Below are 18,502 nucleotides of genomic sequence, written 5' to 3' on the forward strand. Positions count from 1 at the left end.
TCTCTCCTGACACACATATCACTAGTTAACTCCTATTAAGCCTTCAAAGCACAACCTAAAAGATATTTCTTCTGGAAATAGAGAAGCCTTCCTGCTCACCCTACCTCCTGAGACTAGGTCAGCTTCCTCTGTTATATACCCTAGTAGATAACACTGTGTTATCTTCCATCATATTACTTATTGCAGTTTGTAATTATATTTATCTTTGTGATTGGTTGGGGATTGCTATCTTCTCTACGAGATGCAAACACCATGAGATCAGGGACAGTATTTGCTTTCATTCAATATTGTATTCTTAGCATCTAGCACAGTGCCCAGCATATGATTCCACAAATATTCATTGACTGAATAACTGAAAGATAAAATAGCTATCATCTATTAAAAAGTCATTTGTGTAACTTTCTGAGATGGTTAATCTGTGGTTGTTCAATTGCAGAGGATATTTTTCTACCTTGCTCCCAACCCCACAGTGGTAGCTTGTAAATATTGCAGCCTGGTGAAAAATGAGAAGTGTCCATTACTAAGACCTTAACATAGGGTTGCAGATATGAGCTATCAACTAACTGTGACAGCAGTAAAAGTATTGCCATGACTTTAAATGTAGCATTAGCTGTACAAGCAGCTGACACTTATAAATGCCTAATACCACATTTGAATTGTTGAGCAGTCCAACAGCGATTTTGAACAGGTCTCTCTTGCCCTGTTTCATGCACCAAGAGCTTCATATTCAGAAAACAAAATCATATCACTGCTATGCGTTATTAAATAAGCAAATTCAAATTTGTGACAAATGAATTAGAGCATAACCTACAAAGTATTAAGGCTTATTGCTAGTGGGGCTTACATTTCACACTAAAAATATATAGTATATATATAATGAATATCGTATGAATATATGATTGGATATATGAATATATGGAATACATATATTGTGTTATATATATATGAATATAATTGAAATGTAATGTTACTAAAAGAATACATTGCTAAGTGATAAATTCTCAGTTCATATTTCCTCCTGGTTAACTAAGCTTTCTTATGGCTGCTTTAATTTTGTATTGTACTTTATTCTTATTGCACTTCACTATTTTGGAGTGACCCAAATTTGTCTTAAGTTACATATATCTACCATAATTCATACACTTTAATATCCTAGTCATGTTTTCATTTTTTCATCTGTTACAATATTGAAATATTGACAAAAAAATTTAAGACAGCATGATGAGTGCTAGAGCAATATTTCTCGACCCTTATAGTGGATGGAATCATCTGGGGATCCTGTTAGGCTTCAGATACTAACTGAATGGGTGTGGAGAGGGGCTGGGGATTCTGCATTACTAACAAGCTCCCAGGTGGTGTTGATGGGGTTGGTCCACGGGTTACACTTGAAGTACCAAGGTAATAGGAGGTCGACAAGCTTTTTCTGTAAAGGGCCAGTTAGTACATATTTTTGATGTTGTGGACCATATGGTCTCTCACAATTACTGAGCTTTGCTGTTGTAGCATGAAGTCAGCCGTAGACAACATACAAATGAATGGGCGTGGCTGGGTTCCAATGAAACTTTATGAACACTGAAATTCAAATTTCATACAATTTTCACGTGGTATGATATATTATTCATCTTTTGATTTTTTTTTCCAACCATATAAAAATGTAAACACCATTCTTAGCTCTTGAGCCACACAAAAACAGTTTGTAGTTTGCCAACCACTCTGCTAGAGTATAAAAATTCCATGGACAACTTTGCCAGAGGCTGGAGGTATGTGGTGGAACAGGCTCTGTAGAGAAGATTACCGTTGAACTAGGACTTTAAGAAGTAAGGCTTTTCTGTACAGAGAAGTGAGAAGCAGTGAAAGACAGAGAGATAGGCAAGCAACAGCATTAATGTTTTCTAAACTGAAAGCATAGCAGTGTGGCATGAGAACAAGAAGCCCTTCTGGGTTGAGAGGGCTCAAAGGAAATGGGAATTCCTTATATGCATATTTAAATGGTTTCAAATTTTAAGGAGTTGTAGTTTCAGGTAAGCATGCAGAATGAGAAGTGGAGGATATTATTAAGTTCCACATTCTGGAATTTCAAGGGAGGACTGGTATGCTGGGAGGGAGAAAGAGAATAGAGTTGATTGAGGGAACCAGGAAAAAACTACATTTGAAAGATCAGGACTCTCTGCAAGTGACTGCAGACTGTTCTCACATGAGAACTTTGTGGAAGCATTTATATAAATGATCAGGACTTGCAAATTCATTGATGAAAAGTGAAATGAGTATCACAAAGCCAGGCAGAGCAAGGCAGTCAAGGCATTTGTACATTATTACAAACTATGCAGCAGACTATAGGGGAGCAGAATTTGCCACCCCAAAATGTGTCTCTTTGGCTTGAGGGTTATTTGGGGCTGATTATTTTTAAGGAACAAAAGATTCAGGAAGAAACTTTGACCTTCCTCTTAACCACCTAAAAGAATTTAAGATAGGAGGCCTGTTCCAGGAAGGAGCTAATACCACAGATAACTGTAGTATAATATGAACTAGGTGCAGTAGACAGGGATGAACCCAGCAAGGCCCATTTAATCAAAGTCCTCTCCATGTCCCATTGTCTCTGCAAGGCATAGCAAACATTTGTTTACCAAACATTTGCTTTTCCATCTCCTTATGAATTTCCTTCCTCTCCTTTGAGGTCCCAAACCACTACCCCCAACATCCTCCTTTGTCTTTAGCTGAAGATGGTATTTAAGGTGGCAGCTTTGGCCATTTTGGTGAGTTACTCAGTTTTCTTGGGTCTCTCCCATGTATACATGTTATCAAACTTTGATTTTCTCCTGTTAGTCTGTATCATATCAATTTAATTCTTAGACAAGCCAGAAGGACCTAGAAGGGTAGAGGAAAATTTTTTCCTCTCCTACAAGACTAAAAGGGAAGCTGAGAACTGAGGATTGAAGATTTAAGAGATGGTCTCTACAAATGCCTCAGCAGCTGACAAACTTTGTCGATGAGCTACAGAGTAGGCATACGCACTGAGGGGTAAAATGAGCACATAGGTTTTATAGAAGATGCTTCTATTATTTCTCTAGAAGTGGCAGTGGAGTGAGATGATAGAATATTACAAAAAACACCAGAGTTCAGAATTATCAAAGATGGAATATCAAGTACAAAATTAACACAATCTCAATACTTTTTGGAATGCTATTCTGCTAATTCTCTTTTCATTTCCCATCTCATCCTCCCCAAAAGGACTTTGTCTAGTTGTTCTGGAGTTGAGTCTCATTGGAATGCTGGAAGTGAATTAACATTTGTTGAGAACTTAGTATACACAAGGGACTGAAGGAGTTTCTTTTTTCAATTCTCCCAACAATCTAATGAATTGGGATTTTTTTTGCCGCTACTTATTTACCCAAATCTTCCCCAAAATAGAGGGTGCGTCTGGTATGTAGTTACTGGTAAGTAGCACTGGCTTTGTCATAACCCAGGGGTTAAAAAAAAGAGAGGTGGAGCAAAGGGAGAGTTTCCATTTTTCCACAACAGAGGGAAAGCTATAATTTTGGTTAAAAAGTTTTAGGTTATTTTTAAATACTGACTAACCAGATGAAAGGCAACATGGTTTTATTAATGGAAGTTAGGAAGAGTAGCAAACATAGACATAAGAAACTATTAATGTTAGTTTTTAGTTAATTAATTTTAATTAATTAATTAATTAATATTAGACATATTAATATATGTAATGTGTTATTTTTTTAACATTCAAAGGACCTATGACCAAGTTTCCCATCAAATGAAGAAAGATGTTACACGTAGTTATAATATAAATTATCATTTATTGAACATCTCCTCAATGTCAGGCAACATGCTAACAATTATATAAATTATTCCATTTAACTTTCACAGCATTCCAATTAAAGTGGTTATTATTACCCATACTTAACATATGAGGTCTACAGGGCTTAGTGAGTTATCCAAGCTCCCTTGTGTCTTACGGAGTTGCCTAACAAAAGTGCTATTGTGTAAATCCAGTAATATTAAGTACATAGCACATGCCAGATGCTAAATAGAAGTTAGCTACTGTTCTCTTGCTGTTATTGTCATTAGTATTATTGCCATTTACTTAACACCTCTAAACCTTATTTACCTCAACTATGACATGTCAATATAATATGTTTGTCAGAGGGATTACATGAAACAACCCACTTAAGATTTCTAGCATATAGAAACCACTTAGTAAATGTCAAAACCCTATACATTTTCTCGTGAAGGATGCTTTTCATGTTTAAATAAGACCAAATAAGACAGTAGATACTGATACCTCCAGTTATTTATCAGCACGCCCCTGGGTAATTAATTTAACAGTTTATCTTAAGAAAACAATATTTGACTAGAAAGTGACTTTGATTTAAATGCCTGGAATCAGGAGGTTTAGAAAGTTTATAGCTGAAATACTCAGCACATACTTCAAAGTTTCTGAGTTTTTTTCTGCCCTATCCACTACTTCCTATAGTTTGTATGTCTAAGGACTTAAATATTTTCTATTTGTGTGTTTAATGAAATACTATTATTCATAATGCTATTAAAATCACATAATTCATTCACTTGTGCCCCACTTCAAAACTTGTTTGTTAATAGTTGACGCAATGTTTATTGATAGTATGGAAGTGCCCAATAGATGTGTTCAATAAATGTTGGATGAAAGTGTGAATGAATGACTCATTTTTATTTTCTATTATTTTTATATCTTTAGATTTCTGCTAAGAAATCTTCATCTAAATTGAATATATACTTATCTCTACAAATTCATTTTAATAAGACACATCATATTCCTATGGATATGAAAGCAGAAAGGGATAAGTCTTTGTTACACTTTATTCTTTTAAATTATATTTAAAATTGATTTTGGTACTTGATGTGCTAACACTTAAGTGCAGCACACTTTCCTTACATTGTTTGCTCCTTGGTGCTTTTCTGAATTTAATATTAATTTTGATGAGTTTTGGCACTCTTCATGCTTTTAAAGGGTCAGCCAAATTTTCAGTTTACAAACAGATCTTTATGTTATTGGCTAACAGTAGCCTCTGGTTCTAAAAGGAAGGAAAATGACCAAGTATCTCTAGCATCCTAAAGAAACTTGATATTTCAGTGTCTTCTCCAAATTTGTCAAATAAAGGCAGAGCTAGGAAGTACATTTCTAAAGAGAGTGATTCTATGGGAAAAAGTGTTTACTTGAGAGCTTATCATTGAAATGATAGCTCAGGGAAGAAAGCTATAGGGTCAATTAGGGAAAACAAATGGGGTAAGATTAGCTTGTGTTGTAATAAGGTGTAGGAGTGGCCTGTGAGTTCAACACTGAACAAAGAATTGAATTTAGAATGTGGAGAGGGCAGGAAGAAGAGCACATCAAGTGTGTGCAGTGGGGAGGCAGCCTTCACAAGACTCTTGGAAATGAATGAGCGTTTAATGAGGCAGAACTGATGGAGCCTGTGACCTTATTGGGTTATACTGAGTAACGAGATAAGGTGGGATAGATAAGGTGAGAGAGCAACATGGAGAAGATAGTAAAAGGAAAACGCTGCTTAAAGGGCTTTCATAATGTTTATAGTGGTTCTTCCAAAGAGAAACTCCTACAAGTACTTAGAAATATGAGACTGGATCTCTCATCTTTCTTTGTCTCACAGCTCTGATGCATTGGTATTGTGCTCTCCAGTTATTACACCAAACAAACACCCCCTACCACCAGGTAGCTACAGAGTCATGTGATGCTAGGATGGTTTTCCAGTATTTGGGACTCTGGTGTGGTGAAAGTTTTTCCAAGTCACAACTTTAAAGATCTGATCATTTATTTAATATCTTATCTCCTCTCTAGACAACTTTTCAGGGAAAGTTAAGTTCATCACTTCTCAGTATACATAAGCTTAGGGAATTGATTTCTACATAAGAATCCCAAGGGAGGCATCAAAACAAATGAAATAGGAGGAATAAATATGATTTGTATCAAGTTTCTATACACCCTCCACTATAATCCATGACTTATTCTCAGACAACTTTCTTTAGTGTTATTTGCTATCCAACATTGAATTCTGTCATTAATTTTTTTTATTCCTCTCCCACAATTGACTGATTGAAATTCCTTATGGCAGAGTTATAGCTGTGAGAAAGGATATTCAGTGAGTTAGAAGAAGAGGAAAGGCGGTGAGGCTCTCTAAAGCCTTCCCGGGAAGGTCAGCAGCAGTTTGGAGAGGAGGAGTTGGCAGAATAGAGATCCAGCCTTCATTATACTTTATGATATCACTCTCCAGAGAACATAAAGTTCTCAGTTTATTTTCTGGGAAAATTATATAAATCCAAGATCATTATTTTTGACTCTTCATATAAATAGGTAGTGCATTGTTTGCATTAGAACGAAAAATGGTGTAACATAGTTTTTAAAAAGCAAAATACTACAATTAACATTTCAAAATACCCCTGTCACAGGAAAGGGATGCTGTTTAATGCTCTGAATTATTCAGGAGTTTTCACATAATTTCCTGTAAACATCTGACTAATAGGAAAGTCCAGAACTAGTAGTTGATGGTGATACGCAAAATTTCATCTTTGTTCTTTCTATTTGTGTCTGTGGAGGTTATAATAAAGAATGAGTGGACTGAGGTACCTGGATAATATACCCTTAATGAATAGATTAATTAACTAGAATAATTATGGAGAAGTATTACATGATCAGCACTATGCCAGGAATTACAGGGGTTGCAAATAACTATTGGCCAAGATCTCTGACTTCTCAGGTTGCTCATAATCTTATTGGTGAGACAAGATTAATTAATGTAAAATTTTTTAAAAAGGCAGAATGAGCCACACCTGATGGCCTAGTGGTTAAAGTTGCACACTCTCACCATTTTGGTGGCCCAGGTTCGTTTCCTGGTTGCGGAGCCACACCACTGCTCTGTCAGTTGCCATGCTGTGGTGGCGGCTCACATAGAAGAACTAGAAGGATATACAACCATGCACTGGGGCTTTGGGGAGTAAAAAAAGAGGCAGAATGTTACAAAGAGCCAAATAGTGTGTTCTAAACAATAATGATTTTACAGGTACAAAAAGGGTAGGAATCAATGAAGCCTGCATTTCAGAGGGACAGCCTTCAGGAAGAAAGACTATAAATTGAGATGAATTGTACATGTATTTGCCATCATTATCTCTTCTATCTCATTAAGTATCCATTTGTCTTTTTATATCCTATCCAGGCGCTCATGTAAGTACCTTCAACATGGTAGACACTCCATAATATTTGCTGATAAATTAATTTTTGAGAAGGATATAGTAAAAGCAATCAAAAGAGAGACATTTTGTTTTTCTGTCAAATACTTAGTTATCTTGAGAAAAAGATATTTCTGTATTGACCATGGATAGAGTACCTTAACATTAATGCATAGTGCCAATCTGAAAGTAAAGCATTTAGAACTGCTTCTTAAAGAGTGAGTGCCCAGTAGTTTAGCCTCACAACACTGAAGAATAAAGGTCAAAATATGAATGCCTATTGGATTCTGAAAACTGTTTTAGATCACTGGTATGCATCAATTAGTCATGACTTATAGTATCAAGATTATATAAGGCAAGTAGTTAACTTTTCAGGAGAAGTGTTTCCCTAATCCTTGGTATATTTAAAAATTGATGTAAATATTTAAGTACAGTGAGTGTTCTCCTTTGAGGAGGAGTATTTAAGTAGTATCTATTTTATGCCTAAGAAAAGTAGGGTTTTTTTAATCTTCATATCTTTGTATTTAGGAACTTTTGTTTGCTTAGAGGTGCTTCTCTCAAATATGTCTCCCACAAAAACAAAAGACATTGAATGACATTGCTGCAATCAATATTAGTCAAGTATGTAATTTTCCCAGGATATGGCTAGACACAATTAGAATAGTGGCACATCATCAAAGATAGGGATAGAATGACAACCGTTAATAAAGTCCAAACCTTGACTAAATTTCTTTTCATTAAATGACCTCCACTACAACATTGCGTTTTGATGAGTATGCCTATTGAAAGTAGTACTGTAATTTAGGATTAAAGCTGTTTTAGTCATACTTACATATAAAACAATTACTCTAGGAAACAGCAACTGCTTTGCAAAACTGTAGAATAACGAACACGTCTTTTTTCTGACTGATGAACTAAATGGGCCCACAACTTCATAAATGAATGGTCTTCTAAAGGAAGTGTAAAATATTAAAACCCATAATTAAGAAACAACTTGTCAAGTTGTTTTCCCTCTTTTTGTATTTATTTCCATCAGATGGTCTGAAAATTCAAGAAAGTGTCTATATTTTAACTGGTTAACTAATGTTTGTAAATAGGTCTCCTTGATTGGAAAAACAGAAATAATGGTTAATTCATATTTTTCCCTTAAGTTTGCCGTTATTCTGGAATTTTAAGCAGGAAAATAAGTTATTTTATGAGTAACAGATAAGCCTGCACATGCACTTTAGTTTTTGAAATGCACTTTTTTTCCCACTCTTAAATTGGATACTGCTTACTTTTAAATTGCTTTCTTCCTCCTGATTTTTAAAAACCTTTAGCCGAGAAGAGCCTGGAATGTCACCTGTAGTTCTCATTTTGCTGAGAAAGTTCTGGTATTTGATTCCATTCTGCTTCAAGTGTCTAAGAAAAGTTCTAAACCTCAACTTTGGTAATGAAACGTCCTCGTCTAGGGAGGGTAGGAAAGAAAGAAATGGAACATTTTATACTCTTCATATTCATAAAATTTAGAAAGTTTAAAAGAACCAAACATTTGGGTGAATATGAATCAAGTAGATCTCTTATGCATTGCTGGTGGAAGTGACATTCGTGCAACTACTTGGAAAAAAAGGTTGGCATTTCTCTCTTAAAATTGAATATTCACAATGCACATACAATGTACTGTTTTATTTTTAGTTAATTAATTATATCAATGGATCCGTGTTTGGTGAGAGGATAATGGTGATTCGCATACCAAGGGTTATAGTTAATCCACTTCTATGCACTTGGGACCAGATTATTCTTAGAATTCCAGGATAGCTGAGCACCCGAGTGGGCAGCATTTGGTAAGGTACCATACCAGGTTAGGACAAAACTAGAAGGGATAAAGACAAAGGCTTGTTTTGATGCAAACACTATATATTTAGAGTAGTGCTTGATTCATAGAATTTTATCAATGACTTTATGAAGCAATAAGTGGAAAAAGAAGTAATATGATTTTGCCAGTGGCTGCTTGAGGTAGCACATTTTTATAACCAAGAGAAAAAAATGGAAGGCACATCACATGGTTAGTTTTCTCTTTTGTACATTTTGGAGAATGAGAGTTCCTTCCAGCTGCACAGGAAAAATATGTCTTTGCCTTTCACATAATGCAAGAATAATGATCTACAAATTCTTCTCAGGAAACTTTAGGCAATTTTTAAATAGTCACAGTCAACATTTAAGCCAACATAAACAATTAGGTATAAAGCAACTTGGCTTTTGTGAGAGGAAATTATGAGTAGAAAAAAATGTATAATTAGAATTATTAATTTAAAAAATCCAAAGTTTTTTAACCAAGTTTCTCACAAATGGTAATTTGAAACAGCAAGAAAATTGCCATTGGCAAGAGGGGAGATGTGATAATAGCTATTATTTATTGAGCATCTACTAATGTCAGGTACTGGACTGGACTCTGTAAATTCTTTCTTCTAATTCTCACAACAGTCAACTGTCAATGAAGTAGTTATTATTGATGCCATTTAACATATGAGAAAACACAGGCTAAGAGAGCTTAAGTGAGTTTCAAGGGTTCCACAGCTAACAAGTGACAGAGCTGGGATTCTGAACTCAGACTACCTGACTCTAAACTCACATTTCCTTCCTCTGAAGCTGACCCATGTATATATACAGTAGCCATGCTAAGAGAATGAAGCAATGGATCCTGAGATGTTTCAGGTCTCCAATCCACTCGCTCCTCCAACCTGGTTCTTCTGCACAGAGCATGGGGTCCCAACCCTAGCTCTGCTGTCTACAGCACTGGCAAGTGACCCATTGGGCTCCTCCTTGACCAACTGGGCATCGAGCAGTGCAAAAGCAAATCCCTCCACAAAGCTGGGAGAGTCATGCTGTGGGCTACTCCTGCATGCAGGTGGGTACATATCTCCCGGGTTCTGTCACCTTGCGTAAGAAAAGTGATGTGGTGGAGAGACAAATCAAGCAGCTCAGCCTGCTACTACTAGATAAAGGTGACTATGTCCGTATCAGGTTAATACCAGGCAATGGATAAATATAGTCACCATTATTAAATTATTATCACTATTATTACTAGCTGTGTAGCTCTTAGCAATTTACACTAACCTCTCTTGGACTCAGTGTCTTACTCCATAAAATAAGGTTGACACTACTGGAATGATCTAAGATTGTCATGATGATTACAAGATAAATTCATTTAAATTCCCTGGCAGATTGCTCATTAAGTCTTAGTAGGATAGGAGAGATAAGTTCTTTTCTCCTTTCAATGTGATAGAAATGAGATTATAATTATCTTGCAGATGTTGGTTCCTGTGTATTTTACTTCCCCACATTGCTACGAGCTTCCTGACAGACTAGCCTTCCCCAGCCTCTGCGTCCCCTGTATATGACAGTCTGTTTAAACCTAATGTTGACAGAATTCCTTTCCCAATTATTTCTTATAATTCAGATCTACATTCAAGACCCATTCCTGGCCCCTTCTTTCCTTCATAATACTTTTAAATACTCAAGTTCCCACTAATCTCTCCTCCTACTACACAGTTTGGCAATGACCACTTTCCCATTTTTTATATTCATTTATGTTATCTCACTAGCTAAGTTGTAAACTCTTTGAAAGCAAAGATTCTGTCTTCTCAAACATCTTAGTACTTGTTGTAGCTCCTAGCCCAGGGCCTTGCATAAAGAAGAAGCTCAATAAATAATTACTGGTAGATAAACTCATGTAAGTTATCTATGAAATCAGTCATTAATTCTTGTGACCAGAACTTTAAGAAAGCCTCTAGAAAATTGAGTATCATAGTTTTAGCACCATGTAAAACATGGCACTATTTTATGTGGTAAATAAAATATAGACTGAAAACTCACTTAAAATCCAGGAAAAATTAGGTTGTGAGAGATGAATCCATGATAAGTTATTTAAATGAAAATAATGATTTTGAAGGAAGAGCTCACACTTTTTTGTGTTAATTATGAATGGTAAACTTGCCTTCCTAAGACATGTCTTCAGCGCCTTCTGCCAGAAAGGACATTGGGCTCATAAGTCTAATCTCAGGTTATAGCTATGTTCTGATAATTAGGCCAACATTGTAAAAGAATGTACACAACTTGCAGCTCATTATAATATCACTATTTTCAGACAATTTAGATGAAATATATCAGTGAAAAATATATATTGAACTAAATAAACCCTTGTTGATTGAAATACAAAACCCAGTAAAAAAAAAAAAGACACTTTTTTCTGATAATTGGCAAAGATACATTAGAGAGACTTTTTTATACAGTCTATTTTTTTAAATTATTGTTCTTTCAGCTATCATCGTCTTTATTGACACTATTGAACCAAATGTAAAAGAAATTTGAATGTCAAGTATGTAAGCGATACAAGATGGAAGTAGAAGATGGGTCACGTGCCTCTATGTAAACTTCCTTGTCTCGAGGTTCTAGAAATTGGCCTCTTTTTTGAAATGAAAATGAATATCTCCTTCCTTAGAAGTATGACAAGATAGAGTGTTCATATGCCCTACTAACCTTGTGAGTGAATGTGTTATAAATGATGCAGAATTTTATTATTTTCCCCTTATTATTTAGTGTAGAATAAATACTATCTGAATATCCCCAAACCTCTCCCCAGCCGCACACACACATATTACACTGATAACAAGATGTGGGAAGAGTCTTTTAAAGAGATTTTTAAAACTTCATTTCTTAAAATAGTGTAGTCTAGGGGCTTGTCTTAGAGGTCCATGTGGGTAGGTGAGAATCTGTCAACATAATGTCTGTTCTCAGCATTTTCCCCAAGGGCAGCATGCTATTTTGTTTCCCATGTAATTATTTTTGCTTTTTTTTTTCTGCTGGTACACTTTAATTTAATTTGGAACTTTGAGGATGCAAAAGTATGATTGATTAGATTCTCTCAATATAAAACAGTTTTTGTGATAAAGACTGAATTCTCTTTGATAAACAGCTGCTTATAGTTGAATGAAGTGTCATTTGGCATAGAATGTAGAATTCAACAGAAAAAGCAATTTACCGAAGAAATGCCTCCTCCCTCACTGCATTTACCCTCCTACAGCCTGATGGATTTGTATTGCCTATTTGTCCTTTATTACTGTCAAGACAACAAATTTCTATCTAGAGCAGATGGTATAATTGCCCCTGTTCAAGTGCTTAAAATTCATTCTGCTGCAGGGAATTTTTATCATTAAACCTCTAATTTAGCAAATTAATAAATTGAAACTATGCACTGTTCTGCCTGGGATGTCTGAACCTTTGTTATATATCTGAACATAAAAATATGTATTTATATTATGAATATTGTATCAAAAAGTTTGATTATTTCTTAACAAATCAATGTAAAGATTTCATTAAGTTAATATACAGTATAATGGGGTGGGTAAATGCCATTAAAAGTTTAGTCAGCCACTAGTTATATGTGAATTTATCATGGACTTTACTTGTTTTCTTTGCTAATGTCTCCATAATTTATCCCAAAAGGAATTAAAAATCATGATTTATGTCTTGATATATTTGAATGGAATATTTAAATTTAAATCTATTTTTAAACTTTAAACTTGGGCCCTTTTGTCCATAGCTCCTAACATGACCTCATATGACCTACCCAACATGGAAAGCCATCAGATTTCGTATTTTACCATCAGGAAAGAATTAGAAAGAATGCCATTTTTTCACCTCAGTCACATTTTCAATATTGGAATGATTAAAACTGGACCAACAAAAGTTTTGCATTTAACTTTATTCTTACAATTTTAAAAACTAAGACAACAAATGAATATTTTCTGGAAATATTCATAATAACTTTTAAACGAATAACACATACAGATATGTATTCAATAAATATAATTCCACAACTCATCATGATTTTTCAGTGATTACTGTGTTAGTGTACTAAGGTAAATTGTAAACATTATCTCATATTTGGACAATTGTATAATCAGCAATGGAATGATTCTAATTGAACACATACTGAGCAAGTCAACTGTTATTAGGGTGACTATACATTCCAGTTTGCCCAGGATAGTCACAGTGTAAATACTTACGACATAAATATCAATATTTTCTTTGACTCTCAAAAGTGTCCCAATTTGGATGCTAAGTTACATGCTTATTCTATTTCTTATGCACTCATATAAACCTAAGAGTTACATGCTAACATATAAAAAGAACTATAAGCAAATGTCCCTTACCCGGAGGAGCATGCAAATTTATTAATGACACAAGAAATACATGTGAAATAATTACTAAATAATCCATAATTCTTTGTGTTAAAATTCTAAATTTGTGGTACAGACATTAAGCACTGTGGGAATTCAGAGAAGAGATAAATGGATGTGGACTGGAGTGGTTAGGTCTAGTTTAAGGAGTTGCTCCACTAAAGGGCATTACAGGCGTGAGGTCACATGGACGAAGTTCTAGGCAGGGAGATGATTATAGTTCACAGCAGATCAGTCAACAGTGGAATGACTGAGTAAAAAGAAGGGTATAGTAAAAAGAGTAATGGATAAGGACCCAGAAATTCTGATCTCTCATCCTGGTTCTGCCACTGGCTAACTTTATGACCTTGAGTAAATTACTTCTTCCCTTTGGTTTTAGTTCCTTCATCTGTAAAAAGAGTGAACTGGATTTATCCATTCATCAGTTATTTATTGTGAGCCTACTATGTGCAAGGCACTCTACTAAGGACTATGTAAATGATCTCTAAAGTTCCTTTCCTGCTCTGACTTCTGTGGCGATCACTTCCACCACCAATGTTTCCAGTGACATAGTTGTAGCCTGTTTGGAATCATGTGCTCCTCTGTCAAAAAAGAACATTTCTTCCAGGTAAGTGAATCCAAACCAGCAAATATTTGCTGTGTTAAATTGACTTGAAACTTTTCCTAGCAAGTGTCCTTTATTTCCTAATTGAATTAAGACCATATTTTCATTCCCTGTGATGATGATGCAACCCCAGAATGGTAGGGGCCTCTACCAGGAGAAGCTGGCATTGCATATTTTCAGAGCGTGAAACCGCCATTATGCTAACAGGTAATAAGGCTACAGTCATCTCATCTGGAAAGCATGTATACCATGCACTGGTCTCTTTTGTCACTTCTCATGCCTGAGGCCTGTTCCCTAATTGCTCTACCACTCCGATCTCAGGAAGCTTGCTCTTGTTCCCAGTGCTAATCACTAACAGGAGTGATCATGCTCTCTGGAGTGAAGTTGTAGCAACGGAACAACAAGGAACTCTACCAACTCAGAGAAGCTGAGCCATCTTCTGTGAATCCAGCTGGTTCAAGGCTACAGGCCCACTTCCCTTGGCAGGTTTTCCTATTGCAGGGAGTGGGGAAAGTGGCCCTAAACCATCAGAATGGATTATACGTCACTTTTAATAATACACATGGACGCTCCACTCCTTTAACTGGAGAAGTTGGTGGTAGATCTAGTCTAAACTGAGGAGCAATAGAAAATTATTTTTACTGGTCTAATATTTATTCTGTACTTTAAAATACTGTGGTGTGATAAAAGTAACTGTTTATCCATAAATAAATCTGGGCCTTCTTAATATAGTAGATACAAAATACAAGATCAAATATGATCAATGTTTACGTTGATACTTAGTCCTTTTACCTTTGTGACTTATCAAAAAACAGAGACAGAATTTTTTTTGGTAGAAGTGCCAGGATATTTTTAAATCCAGCAGCAAGTGACTAATGTTGGCTTTCAGCATTGACGGTGGTTGTTATGGTCATAGTGGTAGGGGATGAGATGGAGAGAAGTCAAGATTTTGTAAAGAATTGTGGAATGAAAAGTTGACATAGAAAAACAGGGGCTACAGTAGATGTCTGATCATAAATGATATCTGCAAGGAAAGCAAATTATTGAAATTTAGAATTGAGGGTATTTCTTTTCTCCACATTGTACCTTTACACACAGAACACTTGCAAACATCCCTTCAAGGGGTTTCCCCTTACTTTTTGTGTGCTTACGCATGAGAAGGGAAACTAAAGTCTTTTCAGGAAAATATTCTTAGTCAGTACCTTTCACTAATTAAAAAAAAAGTGAATTCCAAGTGTTAAGAAATTTTAACCAGCTTTCCACATAGTCCCATTGGAATCTTTAAACTTTCAGTGTATGTTTTTCAGAAATACATTCTCCTGTACATTTAAATTTATAAATGTACTAAGGCAACTACATAAAACGTTAAATCAGAGATATGAACAGCTGAAAATGGAGGTGTAAGTAAATCATTGGGAGTCTTTTCTAATACACTGCACGTGAATTTTAAATCAATCTGTTTTATTCTGCCAGTCATATCAGATTGTTCTACCCCCTCAATTTATAAAGCACTTAAACTTTGAACACGACTGACTAAAAGTGGGGGAATAAGAAGGGGAAAAGCAAAAAGCATATGGAGTCACTTGACAAGGTGCTGAAATATTAAACTGCAGACATCTCTGACTAAGTGTATGTTTAAAATAAAGGCCAAATTTAAAAGTAGATTTTTTTTTAAAAAATGGGCTCAATTATTTCAGGGTCTAGAAGCTAACACAATTCAAACCCCTATTCAGTGTGTGCGTGTGTGTGCATGCAACTAATCATTGTTCTGTCAAATTAAGAGCATGATCCAAATTGTATGCCTCATTTCAAAACTTCTAGAGATTGGGGACACCTTACAGAGCTGTTGCAAGGGGCCAAGCATAGGATGAGAAAAGGAAAATGGAGATATTAACTCACACTGGGATCTGGAGGGGGTAACCAGCTGTAGAAAACCTGAAAAGCCAAGGCTTTGAGCAAGGCGAGCTTGTTCTTAAAAAGGCTTCATATTTTGCAGGTGAAGAAAGCCAGGACATCTTAAAGGTGAGTGAGGGTAAGAACTGAAAAAAAGAAAGCTGAGTTGGGACCAATAGGATGATGGGTATTCCCTTTCTTCCTGATGAGATAGGAAACTTTTCTGGGACAGAAGGAATAGTAAGAAAGCAGATGTGCACCTATGGTGTTTCAGGGCAAATGACTGGGCTCTATCACAAAGTTATAGATAACTTTGTCTTTTTAATTTAAAAGGAAATGACTGATTAATGGGAAAGTTTCACTAATTTCCCCAAACAAACGTACTTATTGAATTTCAAGAGGGAGTGCTTCTCAGATGAACCTACTCATGTCCTGAACCATGTGTTGAGAGAGGGCAATGGAATAGCCTGAGAGTTCAACAGAATATAAAACTTCATAGTTTAAGGACAGAGTTTGTTAGTTTAATATCTTCAAATAGGAATTTAACAGCATCTGTTGCTGTCCATTTTTGAAATGCAGAGGCATGAGATGTTATATTCCCAGGGCTTTTAGATTAGTAAACATAGAGATCAGATATGTTATAAATGGAATCCTTGTACAACTTTCTACTTTTAAAGCGATCATTTGTAACATGTTTTTCACCATTACGTAATGCTATCTCATTACATTATGTAACACTCTGTCAACTGTTTGAATGATATTCTAAGGGAAGAGTGAATATCTTTACTGATCTTTAATATTTTCGGTTTTGCTTTTGCTTGAGCAGCTCCATAAATAAGTATTTATTTGGTACATTATTTTTATTATGAAAAGAAAATAAATGGCTTTTCTTGTTGCAAAAAGTAGCTCTATAAATATTTTAATCAAACTTTTATTGATTTATATTGTGATAAAACAATGTGAAATAAATACCTCAAATGCCGTTTACTGATGCTTAAGTTGTAAATATTATTAAATTCCATTTACAAATTCCTTGAGGAGTTTGTTTTTTAAAGAAAAACATCATAATCAAGAGTACGGACGCATCTTTTAGGGGACTCCCAGCCTTTTTCAAAAGGTTATATTCTGCCATATATAAAGAATCCCAGTTTGTTTGAGTAATATTTTCGATCTAAAATCTAGGAGGCAGGTGCTCACTTGTCCTCCTCCATGCTTGGGAAATACAGGGAGGAGGCCATAGTGGCAACTGTCACCATGATTGATTTCGTTGGGATGGAAGATTGACCAGCTGATTATAATCAATGCATTGAGGACTCTCAGAAAAGTGAAACTGTTACATTGAAACTGCTCAAGTTAGGAGAGGCTGGCCTGGTGGTGCAGCAGTTAAATGCACACATTCTGCTTCTCGGTGGCCTGGGGTTTGCTGGTTCGGATCCCGGGTGTGGACATGGTGCTGCTTGGCAAAAGCCATGCTGTGGTAGGCGTCCCACGTATAAAGTAGAGGAAGATGGGCCTGGATGTTAGCTCAGTGCTAATCTTCCTCAAAACAAAAAAGAAAGAAACTGCTCAAGTTAGAACAAAGCAGTAATGTTTTGAAACTTAAAGATTTTGAAATGCAAGATGCTTTTCTTGTGTCATCTTTTCTTCTAAGCAACACAATGTTTAAGCCATGTGTTGTTCACAGATTATAATGTTGTAATGATAAAACATACATGCAAAAGACAAAAATAGTGATAAAATGATTGAGATTCTTTATTTTAGAACCTTGTATCTATTTGAATCTTGTATAACACTACTTGGAAAATTTCTGTAGAATCATAAGTAGATATAAGAAGATTCATATATGACCAGCATATTTTACAATCCTTATGTCCTTGAGTTTGAAGTATATTACAGGTTGAACTCAAGCCAGGAAATAAGATTATTTTATAGAACTCTATGACTCTCAAAATTAAAATTTGAAGTGACTGTGCTATCTTATAGTAGTAAAATAATAGTAATTATAAATATAATAATAATTAAAATACAAATTTGTCATTCATTTCTTTATTCAGCAAATATTTACATAATATCCAATATGTGCAAGATATTTTCCATGCATGATCCATTCTCAAGGATAATCATCTCAGCAACCTAGTAATGGAGGTAGTATTGTCTTCAGTTGACTGTTGATAATGCATCCCTGAACCGTGGAATGTAGAATTGGATGTCACCACTCTACATTTCTGCTTAGATGTGTTTAATACTCGCTTTGAATGAAAGAGAGAAACACAGATATCATTAGGAGTGATTACTCGGTAGGAGTGATTACTCGGTAGGAGTAATCAAGGGAAGCTTCCTACATGACATGGACCACTGGCTAGGGTGAAGGACACAGATGGGCCATTAGGAAGGGGAGCATTAAAGACTCTGTCAATCACATCTTCTCATCTGCAAGACCACAGGTAGACGTTTATCCACATTTGATCTTATGAGACTCCAACCTCATACTGCACAGAAGGTAAGTGTCACAGAGTGCTCCGAGGCTATGCCGTGTCACAATGAAGCTGGAGAG

At 35.5% G+C, this 18,502-nt stretch overlaps 1 protein-coding gene and 1 non-coding gene across 2 annotated transcripts in view; both read left to right on the forward strand.

Annotated features, from left to right (window-relative positions):
• The window catches only part of HTR2C (5-hydroxytryptamine receptor 2C), a 307,860-nt gene that overhangs the window by 28,208 nt on the left and 261,150 nt on the right, over positions 1-18,502 (forward strand). The gene's annotated exons all lie outside the window — the stretch shown is intronic.
• On the forward strand, positions 10,001-10,129 carry LOC139081248 (small nucleolar RNA SNORA35). The gene has a single exon (XR_011536370.1). It is a non-coding gene; the product is annotated as a small nucleolar RNA SNORA35 (small nucleolar RNA).

Source organism: Equus przewalskii, chromosome X (genome assembly GCF_037783145.1).
Source record: "Equus przewalskii isolate Varuska chromosome X, EquPr2, whole genome shotgun sequence".
NCBI classification, from domain to species: Eukaryota; Metazoa; Chordata; class Mammalia; order Perissodactyla; family Equidae; genus Equus; species Equus przewalskii.